General features: G+C 35.6%; 1 non-coding gene across 1 annotated transcript; it reads right to left on the minus strand.

Moving 5' to 3' along the window:
- Window positions 1-511: 511 nt before the first annotated feature.
- LOC120366714 (small nucleolar RNA ACA64) lies at window positions 512-638 on the minus strand. Its single transcript, XR_005581289.1, has one exon. It is a non-coding gene; the product is annotated as a small nucleolar RNA ACA64 (small nucleolar RNA).
- Window positions 639-12,144: the final 11,506 nt, after the last annotated feature.

The following is a 12,144-nucleotide window of genomic DNA, read 5'->3' on the forward strand; positions in this document are numbered from 1 at the left end:
AAGAAGAGGGGTCTGTTTAGATTGTTGGAGGGCTTATAATTTTTCTGGTTTATGCTTCTTGTTTTATTTTTTAATTTGTGTGGGGACATAGTAGGAATACATATATATCTATGAGGTACATTAGATGTTTTCACACAAGCATTAAATGTAAAATAAGCACAGCATGAAGAATGGGGCATTCATTTTCTCAAGCACTTCCCTTTTGAGATATAAACAATCCAATTATATTCATTAAGTTATTTTAAACATACGATTAACTTGTTATTGACTATAGTCACCCTGTTGTGTTATCAAATAGTCAGTTTTATCTAATTTTTTTTTTTTTTTTTAGACAAACAGTTTTATTTGAAAAACAGAGCCAGCTGGGTATCCCCCTTCCCACAGACCTGACAGTGTCGGGCTCAGTTGTGGAAGGACCAGATTTCTGCAGAGAGAAGAAATGGTTAGGGGTGAGAGGCTAGACCCAAGGGCTAGATCATGTGAGTGGTCACACTGGGGTGGAGGCCACAGTGTCCATCAGGGCCTGGGTTTCACTGTTGCACATGGGGCAGTGCACAGTGAGTTGAGGCCCCTGGAGGCTCTGGGTGCCAAATCTCACCCATGGCCATGGCCAAAGCTGGGGGTGATACTGAACCAATGCCAGTGGCCCCAACCACTAGTGGGATGTGTGTGGCCAACACTGCTGGACCTACCTGGGCAGAAAGATCATTAATTTTATTTTTATTTTTTGGTACTCACTAACAATTCTCACCACCCTGCTAGCCCCACACTACACTTTCCAGCCTCTAGTAACCATTATTCTACTCTCTATGTCCATGAGATCATTTCTTTAACTTTTAGACCCCACAAATAAGTAAGAACATGTGATGTTTGTCTTTATGTGCCTGGCTTATTTCACTTAACATAATAATGTTCAGTTTCATCCATGCTGTTGCAAAGGACAGGATCTCATTTTTTTTGTGGTCACATAGTACTCCATTGTGTATATGTATCACATTTTCTTTATCCATTCATCTACTAATGGACACTTAGGTTTCTTCCAAATCTTACCTATTTCATAAAGTGCAACAAACATAAGAGTGCAGATGTCTCTTCAATGTATATATTTCTTTTTCTTTTTTTTTTTTTTTTTGAGACGGAGTTTCGCTCTTGTTACCCAGGCTGGAGTGCAATGGCGTGATCTCGGCTCACCGCAACCTCTGCCTCCGGGTTCAGGCAATTCTCGTGCCTCAGCCTCCTCAGTAGCTGGGATTACAGGCATGTGCCACCATGCCCAGCTAATTTTTTGTATTTTTAGTAGAGACGGGGTTTCACCATGTTGACCAGGATGGTCTCGATCTCTCGACCTCGTGATCCACCCACCTCGGCCTCCCAAAGTGCTGGGATTACAGGCTTGAGCCACCGCGCCCAGCCTCAATGTATATATTTCATTTTTGGAGGGTATATATCCAGCAGTTGGCATGTTGGATCATATGGTACCTCAAGTTTTAGTTTATTGAGGAATCGCCAAACTCTTCTTCATAGTGGTTGCACATTTACATTCCAAAATGTACATGATATTGAGCACATTTTCTTTTTTTTTTTTTTTGTGAGATGGAGTCTCACACTGTTACCCAGGCTGGAGTGCAGTGGTGCGACCTCAGAATCTCAGCTCACTGAAACCTCTGCTGCCCAGGTTCAAGTGATTCTCCTGCCTCAGCCTCCTGAGTAGCCGGGATTACAGGCACCTGCCACTGTGCCTGGCTAATTTTTCTTTTTGTATTTTTAGTAGAGACAGGGTTTCACCATCTTGGTCAGGCTAGTCTTGAATTCCTGACCTCGTAATCCACCCACCTCAGCCTCCTGAGTAGCTGGGAGTACAGGTGCATGCCACCCTGCCTGGCTAATTTTTGTATTTTTTGTTGAGACGGGGTCTTGCTGTGTTGCCAAGGCTGGTCTCAAACTCCTGAGCTCAAGTAATCCATCTTCTTCCTTTCTGATTTAGATGTTTTGGTATCGTTCTCTTGTTTGATTGCTCTTACTAGGACTTCAAGTACTATATTGTGGTGAATATAGGCATTTTTGTCATGTTTAGATCTTAGAGGAAAGCCTTTTGGTTTTTCTCTATTCAGGAAGATACTAGCTATGGGTCTGTCATATATAGCTTTTATTATGTTGACATTTGTTTCTTCTATTCTAACTTTTTGAGGGTTTTTATCATAAAGGGATGTTGAATTTTATTAAATATTTTTCAGCATCAATTAAAATGATCCGATTGGATTTTTTTTTTTTTTTTTTTTTTTTTTTTTTTTTTTTTGAGACGGAGTTTCGCTCTTGTTACCCAGGCTGGAGTGCAATGGCGCGATCTCGGCTCACCGCAACCTCCGCCTCGTGGGCTCAGGCAATTCTCCTGCCTCAGCCTCCTAAGTAGCTGGGATTACAGGCACGCACCACCATGCCCAGCTAACTTTTTTTGTATTTTTAGTAGAGACGGGGTTTCACCTTGTTGACCAGGATGGTCTCGATCTCTCGACCTCGTGATCCACCCGCCTCGGCCTCCCAAAGTGCTGGGATTACAGGCTTGAGCCCCCGATTGGATTGTTTTTATCCTTCATTCTATTGATATGATGTATCACACTGATTGATTTGCATGTACTAAACTCTCCGTGCATCCCAGGAATAAATCATACTGGTTATGATCAATTATTTTTCTAATTTATTGTTGAATTCAGTTTGTTAGTATTTTGTTAAGAATTTTTGCATGAATATTCATCAGAAATATTAGCCTGCAGATTATTTTTCTAATTTATTGTTGAATTCAGTTTGTTAGTATTTTGTTAAGAATTTTTGCATGAATATTCATCAGAAATATTAGCCTGCAGTTTTCTTTTTATGACGTGTCTTTGTCTGGTTTTGGTATCAGGGTACCTCTGGCCTTGTAGAATGAGTTTGAAAGTATTCCCTTATATTCTATTTTTTAAAAAATAGTTTAAGTAGAATTGGCATTAGTTCTTTAGAAGTTTGGCAGAATTTAGCAACAAAGCCATTGGCTCCTGAGATTTTCTTTAGTGAGAGACTTGTTATTATGGCTTCAATCTTGTTAACTGTTACTGGTCTTTCCATATCTTGGATTTCTCCCTGTTTAAATCTTGGAATTTGTCTAGAAATTTGTCTATGTCTTCTAGATTTTCCAATTTATTGAAATATAGTTGCTCATAGTAGTCACTAATGATCTTTTAAATAGCTGCAGTGTCAGTTGTAATGTCCCCCTTTTCATTTCTGATTTTATTTATGTGAATCTTCTGTTCTTACTCTGGCTAAAGATTTGTCACTTTTAACTTTTCAAAAAACCAGCCTTGTGTTTTATTTATCTTCTGTATTGTTTTTCCATTTCAACTTTATTTATTTCTGCTATGACCTTTATTATTCCTTTTCTTTTACTAATTTGGATTTTTTTTCCTAGTTTTCTATCTCTTTAAAGAGAATTGTGGCATAGTTTATTTGAAGTGTTTTTTAAATGTAGGCACTTTCAGCTATTAACATCCTTCTGAGTATTGCTTTTGCTGTATCCCATAAATTTGGATTTGTTCTGTTTCCATTATTAGTAGTTTCAAAAATTTTTTAATTTTCTTCAGTAATTTTTCATTGACCCACTGGTCATTGAGAAGCATGTTGTTTAACTTCAATATATTTCGATAGTTTCCAAATTTTTTCTTGTTATTAATTTCTAGCTTTATTCCATTGTGATAAGAGATGTGTGATATTATTTCCATTTTTGAATGTTTTAAACTTGGTTCGTGACTTAACATATGGCCTATCCTTGAGAATGAGCCATGTGCTAAAAAAAAAAAATTGTGTATTCTGTAGTAATTGAATGAAATGTTCTGTAAATATCTGTTAGATGCACTTGGTCTATATTGCAGATTGGGCCGATGTTTCCTTGTTTATTTTTTGGAAGATTTGTCCAGTGCTGAAAGCGGGGTGTTGATGTCTGCTGCTTTTATTGTATTGGGGCCTATCTCTCTTTTTAGCTGTAATAAAATTAATATTTGCTTTATTTATCTGGCAGATCCAGTGTTGGGTGCATATATATTTAAAATTGTCTTATGCTCTTGATGAATTGACCCCTTTATCATTATATGGTGACTGCCTTTTTCTCTTCTTATAGTTTTTGTCTGGAAATCTGTTTTGTCTGATACAAGTATAGATACTACTGCTTTTTTTTTTTTTGGTTTCCCTTCACATATAATATCTTTTTCCATCCCTTTATTTTAAGTCTACGTGCATGTTTTTAGGTAAAGTGTGTTACTTGCAGGAAACAGATAAGTGAGTTTTGTTTTTTTATCCCTTCAGCCAGTCTGAGTCTTTTGATTCTTGAGTTTAGTTTGTTTACATCCAATGTTATTATTAATAAGTAAGAACTTAGTCCTGCCATTTTATTTGTTCTCTGGCTGTTTTCTAGTCTCTTATTTTTTTTTCTTCTTATCTTCATTTAGTAAAGGTGATTCTCTCTGGCGAAATGATTTAGTTTCTTGCTTTTAATTTTTTTGTGTATTTTTTGTGTGTATCTTGGTTTGAACTTGTGATGAAGTTTGCAAATACTATCTTGTTACCCATTATTTTAACCTGATAACAACTTGACACCATTTACATAAACAAACAAGCAAAAACAAAATTAATAAAAAGAATCTTTAACTTTGTCCCCCCCTTCAATATTTTTGTTATTTCTATTTATATCTTATACTGTCTATGGTTTCAAAACTGTAGTTATTATTTTCTATTGGTTTATTGTTTAGTCTTTTTAATTAGGGTAAGAGCAATTTACACACCACAGTTACAGTGTTGTCATGTGGTGTTTGGTTTTCTGTTCCCCTGTTAGTTTGTTGAGGATAATGGCTTCCAACTGCATCCATGTTGCTGCAAAGGACATGATCTCGTTTCTTTTTATAGAAGTATTTCACAGTATGTATGTACCACATTTTCTTTATCCAGTCTATCATTGATGGGCATTTAAGTTGATTCCATGTCTTTGCTATTGTGAATAGTGCTGCAATGAACATACATGTCCATGTATACTTATAAGATAATTATTTATATTCCTTTGGGTATATACTCAATAATGAGATTGCTGGGTCAAATGATATTTCTGCCTCTGGGTCTTTGAGGAATTGTCACACTGTCTTCCAACTGACATAGATGGTATCTCATTGTGGTTTTGATTTGCATTTCTCTAACGATCACTGATGTTAAGTTTTTTATCATATGCCTGTTGGTCACATGAATGACTGCTTTTGGGAAGTGTCTGTTCATTTCATTTCCCACTTTTTAATGGGATCATTTGTTTTTTTCTTGTAAATTTGTTTATGTTCTTTGTAGACCTTTGACAGATGGATAGTTGCAAAAATTTTCTCCCATTCTGTAGATTATCTGTTCATTCTAATGATAGTTTATTTTACTGTGCAATATATTTAGTTTAATTAGATCCCATTTGTCAATTTTTGCTATTGTTGCTATTGCTTACGGCATTTTTGTTATAATATCTTCATTTGTGCCTAGGTCCTGAATGGCATTGCCTAGGTTTTCTTCTAGGGTTTTTATAGTTTTAGGTTTTACATTTAAGTCTTTAATCTATATTGAGTTAATTTTTGTATAAGGTGTAAGAAAGGGGTCCAGTTTCAGTTTTCTGCATATGGCTAGCCAGTTCTTCCAGCACTATTTATTAAATAAAGATTATTTTTCCTATTGCTTGTTTATATCAGGTTTGTCAAAGATCAGATGGTTGTAGGTGTGTGGTATTATTTCTGAGTTCTCTATTCTGTACTATTGGACTATGTGTGTGTTTTTGTACCAGTACCATGCTGTTTGGATTACTGTAGCCTTGTAGTACAGTTTGAAGTCAGGTAGTGTGATTACTCAAGCTTTTTTTTTTTTCTTAGGATTGTCTTGGCTATTTGGGCTATTTTTGGTTCCATATTATTATTATTATTATTATTATTATTATTTTGAGACGGAGTTTCGCTCTTGTTGCCTAGGCTGGAGTGCAATGGCGCAATCTCAGCTCACCACAACCTCCGTCTCCTGGGTTCAGGCAATTCTCCTGCCTCAGCCTCCTGAGTAGCTGGGATTACAGGCACGCGCCACCATACCCAGCTAATTTTTTTTTTCAAGTTTAATACTTCTACTTTTATTAAAGAAAGTATAAAACACTTAATTCTACATTTTCAAACACTATTATTCTAAGAATCACTCGAATCACTCCAGTCTGTTCATATTTCCAGCACGTCCAATACTTCCGTCTTATTAGATTTCTAAAAAATCTTGAATTCTGAAAAAGTAGATAAAAAATGTAAATTACTGACCCTAACATTGTTTTTAAAAAGCTTAATTATTTTTAGTAGAGACGGGGTTTCACCATGTTGACCAGGATGGTCTCGATCTCTTGACCTCGTGATCCACCTGCCTCGGCCTCCCAAAGTGCTGGGATTACAGGCTTGAGCCACTGCGCCCAGCCCTCCATATTAATTTTAAAGTAGTTTTTTCCCCCTAATTTTGTGAAGATTGTCAATGGTAGTTTAATGGGACTATTCAATTAATAGAATTGAATCTATAAATTGCTTTGGGCAGTCTTACCATTTTCATGATATTGAGTCATCCTATCCACGAACATGAAATTTGTTTCCATTTGTTTGTGTCCTCTCTGATTTTTTTGAGCAGTAGTTTTTGTTTCTCCTTGAAGATATCTTTTACTTTCTTTATTTCTAGATATTTTATTTTATTTTTTTTTGCAGCAATTGGGAATGGACGTTCATTCATGATTTGGCTCTCTCTGCTTTCCTGTTGTTGGTATATAGGAATGCTGGTGAATTTTGAACATTGATTTTGTAACCTGAGACTCTGCTGAAGTTGCTTATTAGCTTAAGAAGCTTTTGGGCTGAGACAATCAGGTTTTCTAGATATAGAATCATGTCATCTGCAAACAAAGATAATTTGACTTCCTCTTTTACTATTTGAATACCCTTTATTTATTTCTCTTGCCTGATTGCCCTGGCCAGAACTTCCAATCCTATGTTGAATAGGAGTGATGAGAGAGGACATTCTTGTCTTGTGCCAGTTTTTAAGGCTAATACTTCTAGTTTTTACCTATTCAGTATGATATTGGCTGTAGGTTTGCTGTATATAGCCCTTATTATTTTTAAGTATGTTTTTTCAATATGTAGTTGATTGAAAGGTTTTAACGTGAAGGGTTGTTGAATTTTATCGAAGACCTTTTCTGCATCTATTGAGATAATTATGTGGTTTTTGTCTTTAGTTCTGTTTTTGTGATGAATCACATTTATTGATTTGCATATGTTGTACCAACCTTGCTTCCCAGGAATGAAGTCAACTTGATTGTGGTTTATAAGCTTTTTGATGCACTGCTGGATTTGATTTGCCAGTATTTTATTGACATTTTTTTTGCATAAATGTTTATCAAGGATATTGGCCTGAAGTTTTCTTTTTTTGTTGTATTTCTGCCAGATTTTGGTATCAGGATGCTGCTGGCATCATAGAATGAATTAGGGAGAAGTCCCTCCTTTTCAATTTTTGGAAATAGTTTCAGTAGAAATGGTACCAGCTATTCTTTGTATCTCTGGTATAATTCAGCTGTGTGACTCATAAAAAGTAGAAAACGTAAAGCTAGATGTGATGTTAGAAATGATCTAATTGGAGGGTAGCAATGGCTCACACCTGTAATCTTAGACCTTTTGGGAGGCCAAGATGGGTGGACTACTTGAAGTCAGGAGTTTGAGACCAACCTGGACAACATGGTGAATCCCCATCTCTATTAGACGTACAAAAACTATCCCAGCATGGTAGCACATGCCTGTAGTCCCAGCTACTCAGGAGGCTGAGGCAGGAGACTCACTTGAACCCAGGAGTTGGAGGTTGCAGTCAGTCTAGATTGCACCACTGCACTCCTGCCTTGATAACAGACAAAAAAACAAACAACGAACAAATAAAAAAATAAACGATCTAATCCAAACTCCTCACATTTTACAGATGAAGATGAGGTCAAAATTCTTAAGTGAAGTGCTCAAAATCACACATGTAATTATTAACAGTGGCAAAACCTAGACAAACTAGGTGTCTTGGCTGTGCAAAGTTAATTCAATAAATACATTTTTACTTTTGTCAGTAATTACCAATTTTATAGGTCTTGCTCTAAAAAAATTAGATACTATACTCTGAAGCAATAGAAATATAGATTACAAACTTCTGAACAGCTATGACCAATACTAACCTGTTCTGTATAGTAATATTTTAAGCATGTAGAATAGCTCAAAGGTGCACAATAATATTTCATGGAGACCGTATGGTGGTTACAAGTTTTTCTCAAATATATTATATTATTTTTGGTAAAGTAATATTTTATCAGCCATTTTAGGGAAACATTTGCATAAGAACTGTGTTTTGTAAAATTTTTATTATTATAAAATAATACATTTTTGTGAATATATTTTAAATGCTTGAATGCATACACAGGTAGCTATAGAGTAAGAATATTTGAGATATCGTAGGGATGAGGAAAGAAAATTTAACTTTTCAATTTTAATACTCTAAACTTTTAAATACATTTTTAATAGTAAGCATGTTTGCCCTTTCAATATAAGAATAAGTACTTCGACACTATCACAAAACAGAAAAATGTCACCAATCAGGAAGAACCACTCTTAGTATTTTGTCACATTTCTTTCCAACTTGACATTATGCCTTATTTGTTTTTAAAAATGTCTGATTTCTGCTCTTGTTCCATTTCACAGTATGGCATAAATGCTTTCTTATGTCATTAAAAACTATTCATTAGCCGGGCGCGGTGGCTCAAGCCATACTATAATTACTTTAGTCTAATATTCGATGTTGGTTTATTTTCCTTTATTATCATAGCTAAAGTGTTATTAAACATAATCATGCATTAATTTGTCTGTATCTGGGATTAGAGTCTTAGGATTGATTCATAAAACTGAAATTATTGGGTTAAATAATATGAAGTTTTTTGTTTTTGTTTTTTTTTTCTTGAGATGGAGTCTTGCTCTGTTGCCCAGGCTGGAGTGCAGTGGTGTGATCTCAGCTCACTGCCTCCCAGGTTCAAGTGATTCTCATGCCTCAGCCTCCCAAATAGTTGAGACTACAGGTGCACCACCATGCCTAGCTAGTTTTTGTATTTTTTTTAGTAGAGATGGCGTTTCTTCATTTTGGGCACACTGGTCTTGAACTCCTGACCTCAAGTGATTCACCCACCTTGGCCTTCCAAAGTGCTGGGATTACAGGTGTGAGCCACAGTGCCTCCTGGCCTAATATGAACACTTTAAAAAGCTCTCCAAAAATAATATCAAATTACTTTACAGAGGCCGGGCGCGGTGGCTCAAGCCTGTAATCCCAGCACTTTGGGAGGCCGAGGCGGGTGGATCACGAGGTCGAGAGATCGAGACCATCCTGGTCAACATGGTGAACCCCGTCTCTACTAAAAGTGCAAAAAATTAGCTGGGCATGGTGGCACGTGCCTGTAATCCCAGTTACTCAGGAGGCTGAGGCAGGAGAATTGCCTGAACCCAGGAGGCGGAGGTTGCGGTGAGCTGAGATCGCGCCATTGCACTCCAGCCTGGGTAACAAGGGCGAAACTCCGTCTCAAAAAAAAAAAAAACAAAACAAAACAAAAAAATTACTTTACAGAAATATACTAATTTATACTCCTACTAATTTTTGTCAGGAACGAGTTCTCACTATGTTGCCCAGGCTGAAGGGAAGTGGCTATTCACAGACAAGATCATAGCATACTGCAGTCCTGAACTCCTGGGATCAAGTAATCCTCCTGCCCAAGTAGCTGGGACTACAAGATATGCTACTGGGTCCATTAATTTTATTATTTCTTCCAGCAGTGTATGAAAGTGCTTTATCAAAAAACCACGGTACATATGTTTCTAATAGATTAGATAAAATCATTACTATTTTTAGTTGAAATTGTTTTGTTTAGTGAAGTTTAACATGTTACTTGTTCATTAACCATTTATATTTTATCTCCTGTGAATCATCTGAATCACTTATGTCCTTTATCCATTTATATACTGGAGTTACTGTATTTTTCTTATTAATTTGTATGAACTATTTCTATATTAAGACTCTAACCACCTCGCAAGTAATTTTTCCAATTTTGTTCTTTTAAAAATTTAATTTATGCTGTTTTTAATGATGAAGAGTTTATAAAATTCAATCTTATCTATTGTTTTATTTTATGGTTTATTTACCATTGTTCCTAAACTTAGAGACTCCTCATCCTGAAATTTATTGTATAATCAACCTTTCTTTTCACTATTTTAAATTTTTATAATTTGATTTTTTTGCATTAAAAATTTACTTTTTATCCAGCTGGAATTTATTTTATATGATGTAAGAGGATCATTCATGAAATAGCCAATCAGTTGTTCCAGCATTATTATTTAATATCTTTTCACAATTGTTGCATTTTCTCTCTTTGCCATCTATTAAAGTGTTATACTAAGGTCTGTTTCTTCACTGTCTGTTCTGTTCCATTGATCTGGTGCCAATATTATTTTGATTTAATCATTATAGGTTACATTAAATTTTAATATCTGACAAAGCTAGCTTTCACACACAGATGTTTTTCTTTTTCATTTTAAAGCCATTATCTTCTATTTGCTGTTTCAGAAGAAATTCAGAAAAATTTTGTCATGTTTTTATTCTCCACTCTCACATTTTACATTGAGGGTATTGACTGTAATTGTTGTACTATGTATGTTATGTTTCTTTTTTACTCTTTTTTTTTTTTTTTTTTAACAGATGGGGTCTTGCTATGTTGCCCAGGCTGATCTCAAACTCCTGGCCTCAGGTGATCCTCCCACCTGAGCCTCTCAAAGTGCCAAGATTACAGGTATAAGCCACTGCACTCAGCCTACCATGTTTCTATTTATTTATTTATTTATTTATTTAACTTTTCTACTACTTAGTAACCACTGTCATGTTTCTTTTTTAAAAGAAACGTTTTATTTTAAGTTCAGGAGTACCTGTGCAGGTGTGTTATATAGGTAAACTTGTGTCATAGCGGTTTATTGTACAGATTATTTTATCACCCAGGTATTAAGCCCAGTATCTATTAGTTTTTTTTTTTTTTCTGAGCCTCTTCTTCTTCCCATCTTCTACCCTCCAATAGGCCCTAGTGTTTGTTGTTCCCTCTGTATGTCCATGTGTTCTCATCATTTAATTCCAACTTATAAGTGAGAACATGTGGTATTTGGTTTTCTCTTCCTGCATTGGTTTCTTAAGGTTAATGGCTTCCAGTTTCATCCATGTTGCTGCAATGGACATGATCTTGTTCTTTTTTTATGGCTGCATAGTATTCCATGGTATATATGTACCACATTTTCTTTATCCAGTCTAGTACTGATGAGCATTTAGGTTGATTCAATGCCTTTGCTATTGTGACTAGTGCTTCAATAAACATACATGTATATGTGTCTTTATGTTAGAACAATTTACATTCTTTTCAGTATATTTGCAGTAAGGGGGTTGTTGGGTGAAATATTATTTCTGTATTTAGGTCTTTCAGGAATTGTCACACTGCTTTCCACAATGGCTGAACTAATTTTTATTCCCACCAACAGTGTATAAACATCGACTTTTCTCTGAAACCCCTCTCACACAAGTTATTTTTCAATAATAGCCATTCTGCCTGGTGTAAGATGGTATCGTATTGTGGTTTTGATTGCATTTCTCTAATGATCAGTGATCCTGAACTTTTTTCATTTGCCTTTTGGCCACATGTATGTATTCTTTTGAAAAGTGCCTATTCTTGTCCTTTGTTCAGTTTTCAGTGCTTTTTTTTTTCTTGTAATTTTGTTTAAGTTCCTTGTAGACGCTGGGTATTAGACCTTTATTGGACGCATATTTGCAAAAACTTTCTTTTATTCTGTAGGTTGTCTATTCTGTTGACAGTTTCTTTTGCTGTGCAGAGCTCTTTAGTTTAATTAGATCCCATTTGTCAATTTTTGCTTTTGTTGCAATTGCTTTTGGCACCATCACCAAATCTTTGTCCTTTCCTATGTCCAGCATGGCATTGGCTAGGTTGTTTTCTGGGGTTTTCATAGTTTTGGGTTTTATATTTAAGTCAAG

The sequence above is a fragment of the Saimiri boliviensis genome, chromosome X (genome assembly GCF_048565385.1).
Source record: "Saimiri boliviensis isolate mSaiBol1 chromosome X, mSaiBol1.pri, whole genome shotgun sequence".
Classification (NCBI taxonomy): Eukaryota; Metazoa; Chordata; class Mammalia; order Primates; family Cebidae; genus Saimiri; species Saimiri boliviensis.